Below are 17,544 nucleotides of genomic sequence, written 5' to 3'. Positions count from 1 at the left end.
CCTCTGCAGTCACACAGCATCCTGCACTAGTCTCTTGTTACACCTGCCTCCTCCCTTGGATGTGAGCTTCTTAAAAGCTGAGCTCTTCTTATTTGTCCTTGGTTTAGAGTGGGCACTTTAATATGTAATGAATGAATTAATAAATGACCCTGCAGTTGCTCATTTTACATGTATGGAAACTGGAAACTGGAGCATTAAAGTAAGTTTTTGGAGGTCACAAGGACAAGACAAGAACTCAAGGCCTCAAGGTCACACGCAGGGTTCTTCTACCTCCACCACACTTCCAGTACATTTAGATTTCTTAAGAAACAGATAGCTGTACTGGCCTGCCACACTGCGCCCCCCCAACCACCACCACCGAAAAAAAAAAGAAAGAAAAAACTGATGGCTGATGCTTGAACGCTTGAGACAGGGTGGAAAAGGCAGAGGAAGTTGGAGGCTCCTTTTTTGACTCTTTTCAGGCCCTCACTGAAATGATCAGATCCCACATGACCTGGAAGATGCTAAGCAGCTTCTCCTTTTTTGTTTTTTATTTGTTTTTCACTAGATCTATTTACCTTAGAGTCACACAAACTTCTCAACCACTCAAAGCCTCCCTTTAGAGTCTGGCAGGCATTCACACCTCTTTTTGACTACTGGGGTCTTCTAATTCAAGCACTTGGGTTTATCTTATGGGGTTATTCTTCCACCATCATTTTCCACCACTTTAAAAGCTGCTGAGCACTCCAGCCTGGCAAGAGGTCTGAACAGTCATAAGCATGTGTCATGTGACAACCCCCGAAATTCCAGGAGACTCATAAGACATTATTGGTTCACATTATATAATGTGGAGGAAGCCTGCTGGTTCTAAAGTAACAGAAGAGAGTGGAAGGGGAGCCAGACCCCTCTTCCGACTCCAAGGCCTGAGCATCTTCCACTACTTCACTAGAATAGCCTGTGCAGAGACTCTCACTGTACAAAGAAAGAAATCGGAGCCCAAGAGGTTAAGCAGCAGCAACAGCTAAGTGTAATCCATCGCTTCTGACTTCTCACTTCCTTTTGCCTTACGATCATACACAAAGCAGTTTTCTAGCTGGGGAAGCACAAGACAGAGAGGTATGGAGGGGCCCAGTGCAAGAGTAAAGTGAACCACATAGTAAACACTAAAGAAAACTGATCCCCAGTGATAACTGCGATACTCCTCACCATATCTACCACTGGGATCCACAGCTTTGTTTAATAACCAAACCTATTTAAATCCTTCAGGAATTCATTTTCTGACTTAAAGAGTGTTGTTATAACAACCATCTTAACTTTGACTTTACTCTGAGGCACCAACAATAACTCATTTGATGCAACAGTTTCCCTTTTACACAAAAAGAGGCACTGAAAGTAGACTGTATGTTGCTGTGTATCCTGCGGCAAGTAATTTCTCTTCTCTAGGCCTCAGTTTTCCCATCTGGAAATGAAAGGGTCTGGCCGGATGATTTCTGAAGCTCCTTAGAGGGTTAGCAGCCTGATGAGAAAACTATACTCCAGTGCCAAGTGGAATTTCCATGAAAGTGAAATACCCTGGAAATTCCAAGAAAAGAAAAAACTGCAGCTAGAAGAACAGGGAACAGGGCAAAACAACACACTAACTTTGGGGAAACCCAGACTTGCAGTGTTTCTTGGTTTTCCAACTTCTCTTCTGCCAAAAACAAAAATATGCAGCTACTTCCGTGGGACTCTCATAAAAAAAAATAATAATTTAAATAAAATCAATGAAAACAATGCTTGTTCTCCCATGAGTGGCTCATGAGTAGGCCGCTAAGAGACACTTTCATCCCAGTGGGGCTGATGTCAACAGCCTATGCTTTTGCCCAAACAAAGGCCTCCTGGCACAGAGATGAGAGGCAAAACATCTAAGTCTCCATAGTTGGCCCTATCCCAATTTGAGGGGAAGGGGCAGCCAGGACAGAAATAACTAAGCTTACAAAAGGTTAGAATTGAGAGTAAGGAATTACTAAATCTATCTTTTCTCAACAGAATAAAGAACTCTTGAAAGGGATAATGGAAGGGTGTAGCTTTCAATTTGAATTACTTTCTTTGTTTAATTTCATTCTGCCTAAGGCCACTGCCTTTTAAGCCAACCACAGAATTCTGCTTTTGCCTTTGGTCGTGGGCAGGGCAGTGCACTGTGGAGCTGGAAGACCCACACTCAAGTCTTCTCTCTTTTGCTGACTTCACACAGCTTAAACTTAGACAAGTGGCTGAACTCTCAGGCCTCAGCTTCCCTCCTGTAAAATAAGCAAGTCCACTAGATGCTCTATATACCCTGTCATAGGGTTGGAGGCTCTCCAGTTCTCCCCAGGGACAGGTTAATCTCCAGCCGTACTAGCCAAGCTGAGCAGCAGCCCGACTCCTCAGCAAACACACACGCAGGTGGTGCCTCCGTTCCTGAGCACACTATGCAGTCCCACAATCTCACGGCCTTACTCCCACACCAACATCACACACAGCCTAAGAGGCCAATTCATTCCCCAAACCATCTCACTGCTGCCAGACCGAGTCTGATTAACTAAAATCTTCAAGGCTGAGCTGAGCATACGTAAGCAAAGAAAAAGCAAAACAAGAGGCCTCTCTCTCCCGACCTCGAAATTTCTTTCAAATAAAGACAGATAGAACTAAAAATAGTACTTCTCCACCTAGAAAAAGAAGCCTCGGCTGGCCTTGGCTGTAAAAACACGTAACAAGCCAAAAGGGGCCGTGACAGCCGGGGCGTCTAGGCGCAGGGACCTGCGCGGCAAGGCGCGAGCGAAACCCAAGACCTCGCTGGGCGATGTTTAAATCGGGTTGCTTTTTCTGCAGGCTGGGGAAGGCGCTCGCGATCTCCCAACAAAGGCAATCGCCGGAATGAGGGGATAATAGTGCTCCGGGCACTGTCTTTTTTTTTTTTTTTTTTTTTTAGAGGGGGACCCACAGACCTCTAACTCAACCCACATCTCTAAGAAGCATCCGTGAGGTAGGAGTGAAGCGTTGTCCATTTCCCCCCAAGGAATGCGCTACGGCCAGAGACAGACTCTCGGCCTGGGGTAACCTTTGGTAGCTGCTTTCTTATTTTGCTTTTCCCTTTTTAAGTCTGGCGGTTCAGTCTGATGCCCAAGTGGTACCTGCCCAAGTGGTACCTTTAAATGTCTCTCTTGCCCGCCTCCAGCGCCACTCCCTCCCCCGCGGCTGAGACAATGGCCCGACACTGCAGGGCGGCTAAGGACTTTGCAGTGCGCCCAGATCCCTGGGCAGGGTGCACGTGCGTTTGTTATGGTGCCTGTGCCCTCTCCCCCGCCGCGGGCCTCAGTTTCCCTACCTGTAAAACCCCAGCAGGCGGGGTCTGAAGAAATCCAGACTTCGCAAGGCGCCCCCACCCCCATACTGATGGTGCCATGGAGAAAGCGGGGTCCCCCAGGGCCGCGCGCACGTGGGTTTGTTGTGAGTCTACGGGCTCGCGGAGCCCGAAGAGAAGCCAAGGCGGTCCTCGGCCGGACAAATACAGACACCTCCAGCCTAAAGGCGGCCGGCCCCGCGGCGAAGGCGGCTGAGGCGGCCCTGGAGACAGATTCCCTGCGCCCCGGCGTGCCGTGGGCCCCGCCGCTCCGCTCTCCCTGCGCCCCTTTGGATCACTGCTCAGGGGGAGCCGGGGCCGCGCCGCCGCCCACCGCACGCCCTACTCACTCGCTGCGCTCTCGGCTGCGGAGGCTGCAGCTGTTCTGCCTGCTCGGTGGCGGCAGCCCGCTCGTAGCCGGCTCCCTTTGTTAGCGCCGGGAACCCAGGCGTCTTCCCCTGCCCGGCCCAGTCCGGGACTCCCCTCCCCTAGGAGACTCCGAACTCCGCGCTTGGAGGGAGCAGGGAGCCCGGGAGCTGGGAGCTCCACGAGGGAGTACCGGGAGGAGGGGCTCGCTGGGGAAGAGCGGGGGACAGGGGATGAGGGGTGGAGAGGACTGAAGAAAGAGGGAAGAAGAGCGCAGCGGAGGGGCGGGGAAGGAGCGAGCCGTCTCCGTTATGCAAATAGAGTCGCGAAGACCGGGCGTGTTCCCTGCCACACGGCGCCCCAAACAGTCCCGGCCCTCCGGAGGTCGCTAGCGAGCGGGTTTGGGGTTAAAGGTGCCTGGTTGGAGAAATGCGTGATGCTGGGACCCTGCCTCCGCCCCCAAGGAGGGCTGACAGAGGACTGACGGGGAGGGGCAATGCAGCGGCGCCTCAATTTGAGGACCTCAAATTCTGCCTCCACCCCCAACCCCCACCCTGCATGCCCTGGAAAATTAAATGCAGCACTGTCCGGCTTTTTGTCTTAACAAGCGGACACTGTACATCCTGGCTCTGCTACCGACTGACTGGGTGACCCTGAGCAAGTCACATAACTTCGTCGAAGACTTGCATTCTTATTATGTGTAATATGAAAGATCAAAATCTATTTCACAGAGTTTGGCAAGAACCTCCTAACATCGTGCGTGGCAAGTACAAGGCGCTCTCAAAAGGCAAATAAGGAAGGGAAGGGTTGTCGTCAAAGCCCCGCAACACCAAGACTTCCACCCCAAGCTGTCTGCAGGCTTGCAGGTGTGCACACGGAGGCCTCAGGTAGGGTGGTGAAGCGCGTGAGCGAAGTTCCTTCCTTTCACCAGACTAGGGTGGGGCTGCTGGGGAAGGCAAGAAGAAACCCTTTGTTGAGCGAGCGTCATAGACACGTACCGACCATCCCTGGTGGCCCCAAGGCTACTTCCTTAACACACAGAATCACCTACAGGAGGGCTGGAAGCGGCCTTTAGGCCACGACTTCAGTCCCCCATGGCCCAAAGAGGGGATGTGACTACCAGAGGCAATAACCATATCCCAGATGTCTCTGAACACCCACTAGACAACCAGCTCTCTGTTGGGAGGGAAAGGGGAAAAGGAGGATGAAAAAAGGGAAAGGTAGTCTGGGTCCTCTGGGACCGAGAAGTCTGGTGCACACTTCAAGTGCTTAAAGCCCAGGCCCAAAGTTCTCTCCAAGTCGAGGTGGTCCCTCCCCACCACCAACCTGGGAAAGGGAGGCTGAATCTTTGTCCTTTCCTTAGCACCCTTCTTCCAAACACTACATCCCCCTCCCCTATTCCTGGATGTCTCCTGTGGCTGCTAACCCTTCCCCTGCTGCTCTAGAGGCATTATTGCTTAGTACAAAGAACTTCAATAGAGAGGGTACCAGAGTGAATTCAAATCTCTATGACCAACTAGCCGTGCGTTCTTGGGCAAGTTCCACCACCTCTCTGAGCCTCCTTTTCCTGTTCTACAAAATGGAGATATTGAGGATAGTATTGTTTTCAGGATTATGTGAAAAGATCTGTGTGAAGCATTTAGCTTTGTGTCTAGAATATAGAAGGTGCTTATAACAGTAAAATGTGTGTATGAGCAAATGAATGGAAACTGACAAATTCAGAAGACTATTTCAGGGAGGATGCAACATAGGAGATTTTAGACCTTACTTTGAAAAAAAAAAAAATGAAAGCTATGAAAAGATTTTGTGCAGTGGCATGACTTGCATCTTTCTGTTTTACACTGATTCCTCTGGCACCATACTGGAAAATGGATGGCAGGAGCAGAGAATACAAGCCAGAAGACTAGCTTGGAAGCTGACATCAGTGGAGCTATAATAAGAGCATGAATTGTGGCAATGAAATAAGGAATGAAAAAGAACATCTGAATAATAGCCTCCATTTGGAGAGCAAAAGCACTTTGTTATATTGTCTCTCTTTATCATAAGATAGGTGGTGGTTTAATCCCTTTTTTATGGATGAGGAAACTGAAGTCACCTAGGAAGTGGAGAAGCCAGAATTTGAGCTCTCTTCCACATTCATTGAAAGCCTTAATTATTTCTTTCAACATCACTTTTATGTAAACACTACTTAAGAACTAAGAACAAATCTATTTTAAAAAAGAAAAAGACCAGAAGGAAAATTGCCAAATGTTAGGAGTGGTTGTCTTTGGATAATGGGATTTTTTTCTGTTTCTCTATACTTTTCTTATACTTCCCAAAGTGTCCTCAATGTGTATGCTTTATTTTTATAATCAGAATAATAAATAAAATTTAAATCACCACATTGCTGAAGGCTAACCTGACCCTTCTGGTAATTACTTAGAAAATCATCCCATAATATGGTAAAACTGCATTGCTTAATATGTTACTGTTATGTGTAAATTTATATGTCAAATTCTAACTCCCAAGGCAGTGGTATTAGGAAATGGGACCTTTGAGGAGGTGATTAGGTTATGAGGGAAGAACCCTCATCAATAGGACTATAGCCCTTATAAAAGAGACCCCAGAGAGCTCCTTCCACCATATGAGGACACAGCTAGAAGGTACCACCTATGAGCCAGAAAGTGAGCCCTCACTAGACACCAAATCTGCCATCAACTTATCTTGGACTTACCAACCTCCAGAACTGTGAGCAATAAATTTCTGTTGTTTATAAGCAACTCAGTTTATGGTATTTCTATTATAGCAGCCCAAATGGACTAAGACACCCCCCATCCCGACCCCCAACCCCAATCTCAGTCTTGGCCCATGAGTAATATTTTGGTTAATGACTTTCTTGATCATCATTTTAGGCAATTTAATGGCTAATACAAATAATGCCCTACTTTATAAGGTTCATTTATAACAATCCACTTGCAAATAATATTTTCATAGTGGTCTTGAATTAGAGGTGGTGTTATTACAGTCTTATGGGGGAGAAAAGAAATGGCAAGCAGTTGAAAACTTCCTTCTAAATCCTTCTTCCCTACCCTACTATAGGTGCTCTTCAAGACCCTTAAATAGACCTCACAGCTCTCCTTCCCTGCATGCCTTCAGCACGTATTGTCCAATATGAGGATAGGCTCAGGGGCCTAAAGGAACTGTGGTCTGCCTAAGCCCCCTGCTTTGGCCCTCAGTGCTTCCAGCCTTAAGGGTGAAGATACATACAAATAACTAAGTCTGTAGAACCCAAATTAGAAAACAGAAATAGAATAACAGCACCTCTAATTTAAGCAGCCAGGGACGGCTCCTGCTGATTGCTGTAAAGCCAACCCGCACAGATGAGCCAATGGAGCATGGAGAGGAAGCAGGGGAGAACACCAGCAGAGGCTGGAAACTAGAAACAGGTCTCTTGGGAGGACCACAGCCACAAGACAGGGAAAATGGCTGGCCCCACAGCCGCTAGGACAGCACAGTGGCCTGCTGGCTGCAGAACCTCAGAGTAGAGGTTGCAGAACCTCAGAGTAGGCACAGTGTGATCAGGAAGGATCAGAGAAATAGACATAGCATGTGGGCACATGAGTAGTTGGACTGCACTTCACCCCATCAACTTCAGTGTCCAGCCCAACCTAGGTCCTTGGGGAAATACAAGGAGAAACTGAGTCTCCATTCTCCATTCACTTAGGTTTTAGCAAAATATCTCTTGGTTCATACTAATAATAACTGCCATGTACTGAATATTTACTTGTGCAAAACAGTTTATGTGAATGTTCTCATTTAGTCATCGCTTGGGAGAGAGGATATTATTATTCCTAGAACGCTAGTGTAGGGAAGTCATCTTGAGCTACCTCCCTGTTCTTGCCTTCAGGCCAATCTTAGCAGATTAATGCATGGGGGAAGGGGAGCAGGAGGATGACTGCAAATCTGACTTCAAAAACATTAAAAGTTAAGAGAGGTCTATGCTAAAGACTTTTTTTTTTTTTTGAATAGTCAACAGCAACTGAAAAGAGTAAATGCTGATCACAGGGGGATAGGAGTTGCTGACTAGGAGATAGAAAATACCCTTGTACAGTAATTAATCAGCTGGGTGGATGAACTGGTGGGGGAGGGGAAGCCAGCATGTCTGCCAGGATCAGGTGGGAGGGTGTTGAAATAACCCAGGCCACAGGTAATGCAGCCCTGAACTAGGGGATAGAAACAGAGGCCATTGTCTACCTTCTCCCCTCGAGCCAATGACCAATATAATATACTGTGTCAACTTCCCATCAAGGAGAATTCTAAACACATTTTGAAAAAGTAAACTACCAGATAAGTTTAAGAGAAGTGTACCTTTTCCCCTCTTCAGGCAAATCCAGGAGGACGTGTGTCAAAAAGCAGTAACCCCTGCAGTGATCCAGGAAATTCAATCTCTGGCTCCTTGTCTTTCTCCTCACTAAAGGTTTCTGAAGGAGGCAAAATGGTGTTGCATCAAACATCAGAAGGCAAGACTTCTAGGTATCTGCTTACAACATCCCTTTCTCCAAAATTCTACTTTTTTTTTTTGGCTTGGTGTCGCCCGCACTGCGCTGGGCCAGTGAGCGCACTGGCCATCCCTATATAGGATCCGAACCCACGGCCTGGGCGCTCCCAGCGCCGCACTCTCCTGAGGGAGCCACGGGGTCAGCCCCAAAATTCTACTCTTTAAGGCAACCTACACAGGCAGCCCCCCAGATTTCTATGCCTCCCTCAACATCCTTCATCCTACCAATCACCTAGATCCTTCCCTCTGGATGTTTCCCCTAATTTTACTTTTGTAGGAAGAAAATTAGTCCCAGTGTCTCAAAAAGGTATCAGAAAGAAAGTAGGAAGCTAAAAAAAATAAAGACAATTCACGTGAATATGGATTTTCACATTTACAAAGAAGCCCTTTGTATTTATTATCCCACTTGAGCCCTCTTCCAATTCACAATCACCTGTGAGGTAGGCATGGCTCTTTATTATCCCCACTTACAGATGAGAAAACTGCGGTTCAGAGGTAAAGTGAGTTGCTTCAAGTCCACTAGTAAGTGTTGAGCTTGGCCTTGAAACCAAGACCTCTTTCCTTCATACTATATTTGGCCCCTGGGCTACAAAAGGCTGGACAAGTCCATCAAACTGTCAGTGACACCTACTGGCTGCAGCTACCAAGACTGCTGCCCTGCTGCCCTCTGGCAGGACTCATAAGCTTTGCCCAGGAGGCCAAATGCACCTGCAATAGCAGGAAATACAAGAGGTTGGGGACTCTAAGGAAGCAGAGGTGCTTGTAACAAATTCTCTCAAAAAGATCAAGGAAATTGGCTTCTCTCAGAGGACTTCTATCAGCACCAAAGTGGAAGCTGCTTCCTGTGTATTTACATCCAAGGATGACCACCAGAATAACCTGCAGTAACTAATGGTCAAGGCTTTGTGCAAGAGGGTATGTGAATCAGTGAAACTTCTTTGCAATTAACAAGTGTTTGGGGTGGGATGGGATGACGCATCAGTATTTAATGCCTGTTGGTGATTTGTCCCAAATCTGCCTCTGTAAAATCTCATGTTTTTAAAAAACAGTTTTAATAGTCTTTTCCCCCCTGATTTTACAGGCAACATTTGCTTTAGAAAATTTAGAGGAGTCAGACAAATATAAAGAAGCAAGGGAAAAAAATTGTCTGCCCATCAGCCACAAGCAGAATTAACTTTTGGCCTATTTCCTGTTCATTTTTTTTTTTTTTTTCTCAACTTCCCTTAGTTAAGATTACAGCATATATACAGTAATATCTTGCCTTTCCCTTAGCCCTTACTGGATGCAAGGCAAACATTCTTTGACAAATCATTAGTGGTTTATTGCACTGATTGTTGGCTATTCAAGAGAGAGTTTAGTGGCTGAGAGTACTGACTCTTGAGTCAGGCTGCCTAAGTTTGAATCCTGACTCTGCTACCTTCTAGCTGTGTGACCTTGGACAAATTACTTAACCTGTATGGCTCTGTTTTCTTACCTGTAAAATGAGGATAATACTATCTACCTCATAAAGTTGTTCTAAAGATTAAATGAGTTAATTGCAAGAAATGTGCTTAGAACAATACCTGGCACAGTAAGCATGGAGTAAATGGTAGCTATTAGCAATATATGAGTGCATCATAAATTACCTAACCATTCTCCCACAGCTGGACATTAAGGTTGGTTTCAATTTATCCACTAGTATAAATAATCCTGCAATGAACCACTTACTATACGCAGGAGAGGAGGAACGGTGGATTGATTCATTGTGAAGGGATTGGAATGCCAAGATAAGGCATTCAGGAGAAAAACTCCTTTTCTTCACAAGATGATATTTAATTCCATTTGACAGACATCTGTTGAGCTCAATGGGCCAAAAAGGGTCTATGCTAAGTCAGGAAACACCAAGATAAACAAGGAAAAGGCCTCACCCTCAAGGATCTTTAGTCAGATTTACAAAAATGGCACGATCATTACCTCCAGGTGGGTATTTTCACCATGACATATCACTCATGTGGACAGAGATCACAAAATGCCTGATTTCAAACACTCAATACAACAGAAGGTATGAACTGAGTCAATCCTTCCTCATCCCCTCATTGAGAAACTTTGATTACTAATGCCTACTTTAGAGCTGTTGTGAGTGTTAGGGATGGTATTTGTAAGCTCTTAGTATGGTGTCTGGCACATAATAAATGCTCAAAAACTAATAGCTAACATTAATTGAATATTTGCCATGTTCCAGGCACTACACTAAGCACTTTCAAACATTATATCATTTAACCCTCACAGCAGCTAAATTAGTTAGATGCTATTATTTATTATTCATATTTTACAGACAAGGAAACTAAGAGATGAGTAACTTAACCAGAGTCACACAAGTAGTAAGTGGTGAAGCTGGATTCTTAACCAAGGTTTTAGACTAATTATTATAAGCTGATGGTCAGTGCTGAATTCTGGTGGCTTGGACATTCAGTTCAAAGGATTGCACCATCACAGGTTGTGTTTTTAATCCACATGTACGAGAGGACTGCAAAAAGTTTGTGGAAACATAGAACTAAAAGATAATACGAATCTTTCCATGAACTTTTTGAAGCACCCTCATATTTTACACATCTCTCCCCAAAGGGGGTTGATATTGTATGAGGCAGGCCACACAGTGCACAGTGCAGCAGTGCAGGAGTCAGCAGGCTTGCATTTCACATCCGACTCTCACAGCCCCGCCTGCAGACCTCTGCAGCCACACTTCCCCTTTCCGCCTCTCAGTTACTACTTTATGAAATGAGAGCAGTTGGAAGAATAGGTTGTTTCCAAGCCTGGCTGACCTTTGGAGTCACCTGCAGAATTTGTTTATTATATAAATTCTCAGGCTCCCCCCCAAAAAACTCAATGGTTCTGGGGTCAGATCTTGGGTATCTGTAAAGGTTAACTGGTTCACCAAGCAGTGTTGATTATCTGCAGGGTTTGCAGACAAGTTGACAAAGTTACCTTTAAGGCTCTTTCTAGCTTCTCCCAAAGAAGTTTCTCTGCAGAGTAAAAAAGCCACCAACCATGCCTGAGCATGGCAGTGCCCCATGACAAAGGGAACCCTCTCTCCTGGTACTGCCTTGAGAGAGGGATCCTTTGCCAAGGGACTATGAGCTTCAGACAGGGGAGGCACAGATGCAGCCTCAGACACACTCTCATTGATTATCATCACCAATAGTTAATTGATCACAAATAGCAGAGCAATAACCTTTGGAAAAGGCCACATTTCCCTCACTGGGCTATTTCCTCAAGTTCAATTGTCTCTTGGGAAACTACATCATTTTTCCAGCCCCTCTTTGTGGAGGGCACAGTGCAAAACCTTTGAAAGCTGCCTGTTAGGAACCAGAGTGTATAGCCACCGCTCCCCCTGGCCAGAGCTGGGAGGGAGGCAGTTGGCATTTTGAATTACTGTATAAGCAGCTCTACTATGGTCTAAGTGTGTGGACAATCAGATACAGATTTGGGGAGCACTGAAAAGCTTCAGTGCAGGAAATAGCACTTGAACAATGCAGCATTATCCATTACAACCTGACTTGGTGATATCATAAAGCACTCAACTGTCTAGTTCAATTAGCAAACAGGCTCTCTATAAGGATAATAATAGACTGTACTTCTCCAGCCTAACAGGCTTAGAGCACCACAGGACCATGAAGACCTTAGAATGACTCCATCCAGAAGGCAGAGACACCAGGTCAGGCCCACTGAGGAGGAAGATTTGTGTGTGTTTGTGAGTAGTTGAAGGATGGAAATACAGGCATTTGTATTAAATAAGGCAATTTTATGAAAAGGGTTGTATCAAATCTTTTTGAATCCCATCCAGTGGGCTGTAATTCCAGGGCACAAGGGATACATCTATCACATCCCTTTAGCCAGTTTCTCTGTGAAGTCTTTCTCAAACTTACAGAGAGGATGGATATGAGGAAACTCATTTCTTTGCCCAGAATAGATGCAAAAATCATAAGTCCACATTCAGAGTAAACTATTGAAGAGGATTTTATTGCAGAATCTGAGACTTACATGATGGTTGGGTTAAGGAGAAAGAGGTACAGTGCACCTGCTTGATTAATCAACACATTTTAATATGCATATGCATTAAGAGGACTTCCAATGCAATTTCCTTTACATCTTTCAATTGATCCCTATTTTACAGATAAATCACTGAGGTCTAGAAACTCCAGTGGCCTGCCAAAGATGACCTCGCTAGTAATTGGCAGAGTTTGGGAAGGAGCCCAAGTCTTCTGATTCTTTTATGAGTGCTAATAAGGGGCCAGAGGGCAGCCCAGAAAATGTGCAGAGAGCCAAAGACAAGAAAATGCAGAAACTTTGGTGGCCTGTCTTTCATAATGAGGCCCCTGAGAGAAATCAGAACCTGCTTGTTATTTTCTAACTTTTCGTGGTACTCAGGATTCATTAGACTATGTTTTCAGCCTGTCTCTTCAAAGTGCAAAGAAAAACATATAAAGTGATAAGTGGAGAATGTAGAGAATGACCAGAAGCCTGATGGAATGTTACTGCTGTTGCTGGGAAAATGAGGAAGTCACTCATCTGAGACAGCTTTGTGTGAAGCTGGACTTAAAATAGCACATTTCCTTCATCCCATTGTTTTGGCAAAGAGGGTGAAGTAGTTTTACTGCTTCATAGATCTCACGAGCTAAAAGAAATCATACCTTTCAGTTAGTGGTTACTGAAGCAAAATAGATCATGGTTAAGATTAGGATCTGGATATTCCAGAATGATCTGAGAGATAATAATGATCTCCTCAAATGACTGAACCAGGGCCCATGTGATATTTAATCCTCATAAAGACCCTATGAGGTGTGCGTCATTAACCGCATTTGGAAATGAGATAACTGGGGCTTAAGGAGTTTGAATAATTGGCCAGAGGCTTGTAATTTCCAGAGCTGGGGATTGAACTAGAATGCTTATGACTTCAAAGCCACTCTTTAACTACTATGGCTCATCAGTTTTTCCATGGAGGAAAAGTGACGTGAGGGTGCCTTGACTGTCTGCCCTCTGTCTCTGGACTTGTTTATACTTTTTCATTCCCCTGAAATGCCTCCTTCATCTCTCTCTGCCCTCATGAGTACAACCTTCCTCTAAGGTCTAGTTCAATCCTAAACTTCTCCAGGGAGCCTTGAGTCCACATGATCTCTTCCTTAAATCTTACAGACACATGCAGAATTTCCTGGGACTATATCTTTCTTTCTTTCATTCATTCAATGTATAACTATGTGGAATTTGGTTTTTATACCCTTTCAAATAAATATGCATTAGGTGTTTCATAGAAACACATTTTGTTTTATATAAATAAATCCATAAATCAGGACAAAATTTCCTTTATCGTACTTACATATGTGAATTAAATCAGATCAGAATCTTTTCTCCTCACTTAGCCATTCCCAAAATTTTGACCCAGGATCACAGAGGTAGAGAAATTGGTGTCTCTCCTGGCTCCATCCATGTTGGGAAACAGACTTGCTCCTCTTGGTTGATATTTCCCTCTCTGACCCCCTCCAAGGTCTTTAATTAGACTCCAAAAAGGCCATGCCTCTACTGTGTACCTCTCTACCAGGTTGATGACACATCCCATTTCCTAAATAATTAATGAGACAGAAGCTAACTCCATGCTGCAGTGCCACATCAGTAGTCTTCGGGGCCAAACAGAATGGAATTTGATTTCTGCCTTGGTTTTTACTAGCGAGGTAGCTTTGAGAAAGGCCCTTAACCCCTCTGAACCTGTAAAATGGGAGTACTTGATTCCTTGAAAAATCACAATAAGAATCAGCAATAATGCTATGATGTGCAGAGCCAGGCGTCAAATAGGTACTCAAAAGATGAAAGACATTATAATTATGAGATGTGAACCCAATCAAAAGGAAGTGAACAACTAACCTTTTCAAACCTTAGGACCAATTCAGAAGAAACAAATGCTCACGGCCTTCCAAAAGAAGCCAACTCCTCCTCTTCCTTTTTCTTCTCTTTCTTCTTTTAATTCCATTCAAATCAAATATTATAACTATGATTGCTTACTTTCTGAAACAGACATGTGTCAGTGAGAAAATTAGCCCTGCTTTTTTAGTCACTAAAAGCTCATGCTCCCATCTGGGCATGATGAAGCAGCGGCAGCATGAGAGAGCGTTCTCATGTTTCACCCTGAAGCTGTAGGCCTTGGGCCAGAGCAGAGCGCTAGGCCATGGGGCTCTTACACTAGTGGCTGCTCATCACCATGTGGGAAAAACCTAAGGTACCACTGGGAAACCTTAGCACACTCTTACAATGTCAAAGATGATCTCTTTCTTTCATAAGGAAGCAGACACCTCCCCTCTGTTTCACAGTGACAGAGCCAGAAGCAAAACCTGGTCTCCAGATGCTCAGATATCTTTCTGCCACTTCCCGGCCACCAGTTTAAAGGCATTATTAAGGTCAAGGGTTCGGATTCCTGTTTCAAACAGCCGCTGGAAAAGAACCCAAAAACAAAAGCGTAATTGAGCAACCCTTGTGCAACAGCTGTGTGCTTCTTGGGGGTAGAAGGCAGGAGGAGACAGGACCCCAATCCCTGCAGGAGTTCACAGGATGGAAAAGCAGGAGTTACCCACAGACAGCACTGTAAGGGAATGGCTCAAGACCCTTTATAATCCAGAGCTGAGCAGGATGGCCCAGGCCCTACCTAAGCTCCACAGGACAGAAAGTATATTCCCTTTGTCTACTCTATTCCTTAGAATAGTCCAGCTGAAGCAGTGTGTATGATTGATTGTTAATGCATTTAATGGACTCTGGAGCCACGGTGGCTGGTATTGGATCCCACCTCACACAAGAAATAGCTGAGCAACCCTGGGTAAATTACTTAACCTCTCTATGCTTCCATTTTCCCATAGGTAAAGCATGAATAGCATTGTAATGATGAAGTGAGATGATTTATATAGGGGCTTTAAAAAGTGCTGATGCAGAGTAGGTACTCAGTCGATTTAGCAGTAGTTATACTAAGCAATCACATTAGAAAAGAAATTAATATTTGATAAACATATACATGTTTGATGCCATAAAATGATATTTGATGAACAAACAAATGCAGTTGGAGTCAGAAAAGGAAGGGATACTTGCAGGCTGAAGTGCTCAGGGAGGTCTCCTAGCAGAGGCATAAATACCTGACCCAGGCATTTAAGGAAGTGTAGGATCTGAGCAGGATGAAAGAAGAAAAAAATTTTTTTCCACTTTCAGAAGATCTCTTAGACATAGATGTATGTTTAAAGATGTTTACTGAAGTGCTGTTTTATCAGTGAAATACTGGAAACTGTCTAAATAGCCACTGAGACAATTAGCCACATTAAATACAATTTGATGAATTCAGAAAGTGAATTATCTTGAATCTATTAAAATATTTTCAAACAATACTTAATGACAAATATGCTCAAATTATAATGCTAAGTTACAAAAACAACCCCACATTACAGACCATATAATCTCAATTAAGTAAGAAAGCCCACTCCTATACAAAAAGGAAGAAAGGAAATATACCAAAATGTTAGAAGGAAAGAATATAGATACTGTTGTTTCTTCTTTAAATCTTTATTAGCTTTTCAAATTGTTTACAGTAGGCATATGTTATTTTAATAATTTTTTTATTGTGGTAAAATATACATAACATAAAATTTACCATTTTAACCATTTTAGGTGTAAGCGTTAATAATATTTTTTACAGTATTTTTGTATTTTTTTGAGTGAAGAAGACTCCCAGGCCCAAGGACCTTGCTCACACAAATGTCATCTCAGAGTGGCCCTGGCTGGTGCTGTGAGCAGAAGCACAGCCACTGCTGGTGCCCAAATGCCCCACCTCTTCACCCTGGTAATTACCATTATGGTTTTGGAGCATGTAACCGCCTGCAGAAGGTTGGTGCCTTGGCCCTCCCATGTGGGGAATAGTCAGGGTGTTACAAGCTTGTCATATTTGGAGAATGAGGGCCACCTCCATCCCTAAACCTTTCCGTTCTGTTTCTGCTACTGCTCCACACAAATGCAGTTTTCAGGCATCTCCTCTGATGCTCGTGAATCAGAGGAGTTCTCCCTCAAGTTCCAGAATCTCCCCCAAAATTTCTTTGTGCTTTGTGGAAAGTGTTCAAAGTGGGGATGTGGGGGAGACTCTTCACCTACTTCTGCAGAACTGGCCTCATGCTGCAGCTTGCATAATGAATCACCACACAAATTAGAGAGAACACCTTGTGTAACAGAAGCCTGGCAGAGGGAAGAGCTAGCTGGCCACAGGCCTGTGTGTCTGCTACATGCCCGGGACCAATGGGGTAATGCCAGCCTTGAAGCCTCTCCTCATATTAAGCTGAGACTCAGGAAGGATAAGCCATTTTCTCAACAAAACTTCTGGAGAAAGATAGCAAAATGACTCTAGATTACAGGATCTCTCTCCCCTAACACTAAAAGCAACAGAAAAAAAAAAAATTACCAGCAATTTCCACTTTTGGTATGGAAAAGTACATCTACCAGACCTTGCTCTCTGACAGATAACAACTATAAAATCTGGACAAAACTAAAAAATAAATTAAAAAGTAAAAAATACAACCTGAAGACACTAGCAAGTAAACAGAAGCAGACAGACTCTGGAGAGGAATCAAATCTTGGAAAAATAGAATAGCAAGGGATGAGTAAGCTATTTTTGTAGTTTTCATCCTGGTTACAGACTGAGATTGATACAATGTAGATGGGCAAAACTCTGACAGTATGTTGAAAGCAAGGAGTGAAGATACACTGAAAAGGAATGAGCCAGAGGGACAGAGACCCAGTTTCTGTGTATAAGGTCTGACCAAGGTTTGGTCAGATCCCTGAACTATGCATCCATAAGGCAGTCTCAGAGAAGCCTACCTAAACAGAGGGAAAATGAACTGAGAGTTGAGCTATGGCTCAAAGGACAGAGTTTTACAGTTTGAGTCCAGCTAAGCTTACTGAAACAAAACATCAACACTCTCAGAGGAATATAATAGTATGTAGAATCTCCATAACATCAAGTTCATAAAGCCTAAGGTATAATCTAAAATTACTCAGCATACAAAGAACCAGAAGATATGATCCAAGGTTAAGAGAAAAACAATCAGCTGATACCAACTCCAATATGATCTAGATGTTGGAATTAGCAGATAAGGATTGTCAAATAGCTATTACAACTCATCTCAATGAAGAAAAGGAAAATATAGTTTCAATGAATGAAGGGCAGGAAACCTTAAACAAGAAATAGAAACTACATAGAAAAGAACCAATGGAAATTCTAGAACTAAAAAACACAATAATTGAAATT

General features: G+C 44.0%; 1 protein-coding gene and 1 long non-coding RNA gene across 6 annotated transcripts in view; one reads left to right on the top strand and one right to left on the bottom strand.

The window, feature by feature from the left end:
- The window catches only part of ST6GAL1 (ST6 beta-galactoside alpha-2,6-sialyltransferase 1), a 124,323-nt gene extending 120,141 nt beyond the window's left edge, over nt 1–4,182 (bottom strand). For 3 of the 4 annotated variants that reach the window (XM_063111569.1, XM_063111490.1, XM_063111652.1), the window contains exon 1: nt 3,691–4,182. The gene's annotated coding sequence lies outside the window, so the exon portion shown is untranslated. The remainder of the gene's footprint in view (nt 1–3,690) is intronic. The other variant, XR_010024639.1, reaches the window with a different exon arrangement.
- On the top strand, nt 2,728–6,465 carry LOC134388652 (uncharacterized). Of its 2 annotated transcripts, XR_010024648.1 has the most exons (3): nt 2,728–2,983; nt 4,438–4,593; nt 5,586–6,465. It is a non-coding gene; the product is annotated as an uncharacterized LOC134388652 (long non-coding RNA). The 2 variants fall into 2 exon arrangements; XR_010024641.1 differs by lacking the exon at nt 2,728–2,983 and having other exon boundaries at nt 3,948–4,593.
- Nucleotides 6,466–17,544: the final 11,079 nt, after the last annotated feature.

This window comes from Cynocephalus volans, chromosome 1 (genome assembly GCF_027409185.1).
Source record: "Cynocephalus volans isolate mCynVol1 chromosome 1, mCynVol1.pri, whole genome shotgun sequence".
Taxonomy (NCBI): Eukaryota; Metazoa; Chordata; class Mammalia; order Dermoptera; family Cynocephalidae; genus Cynocephalus; species Cynocephalus volans.
The sequence above is the reverse complement of the archived record's forward strand: the minus strand, read 5'-3'. Positions and strand labels throughout refer to the sequence as shown.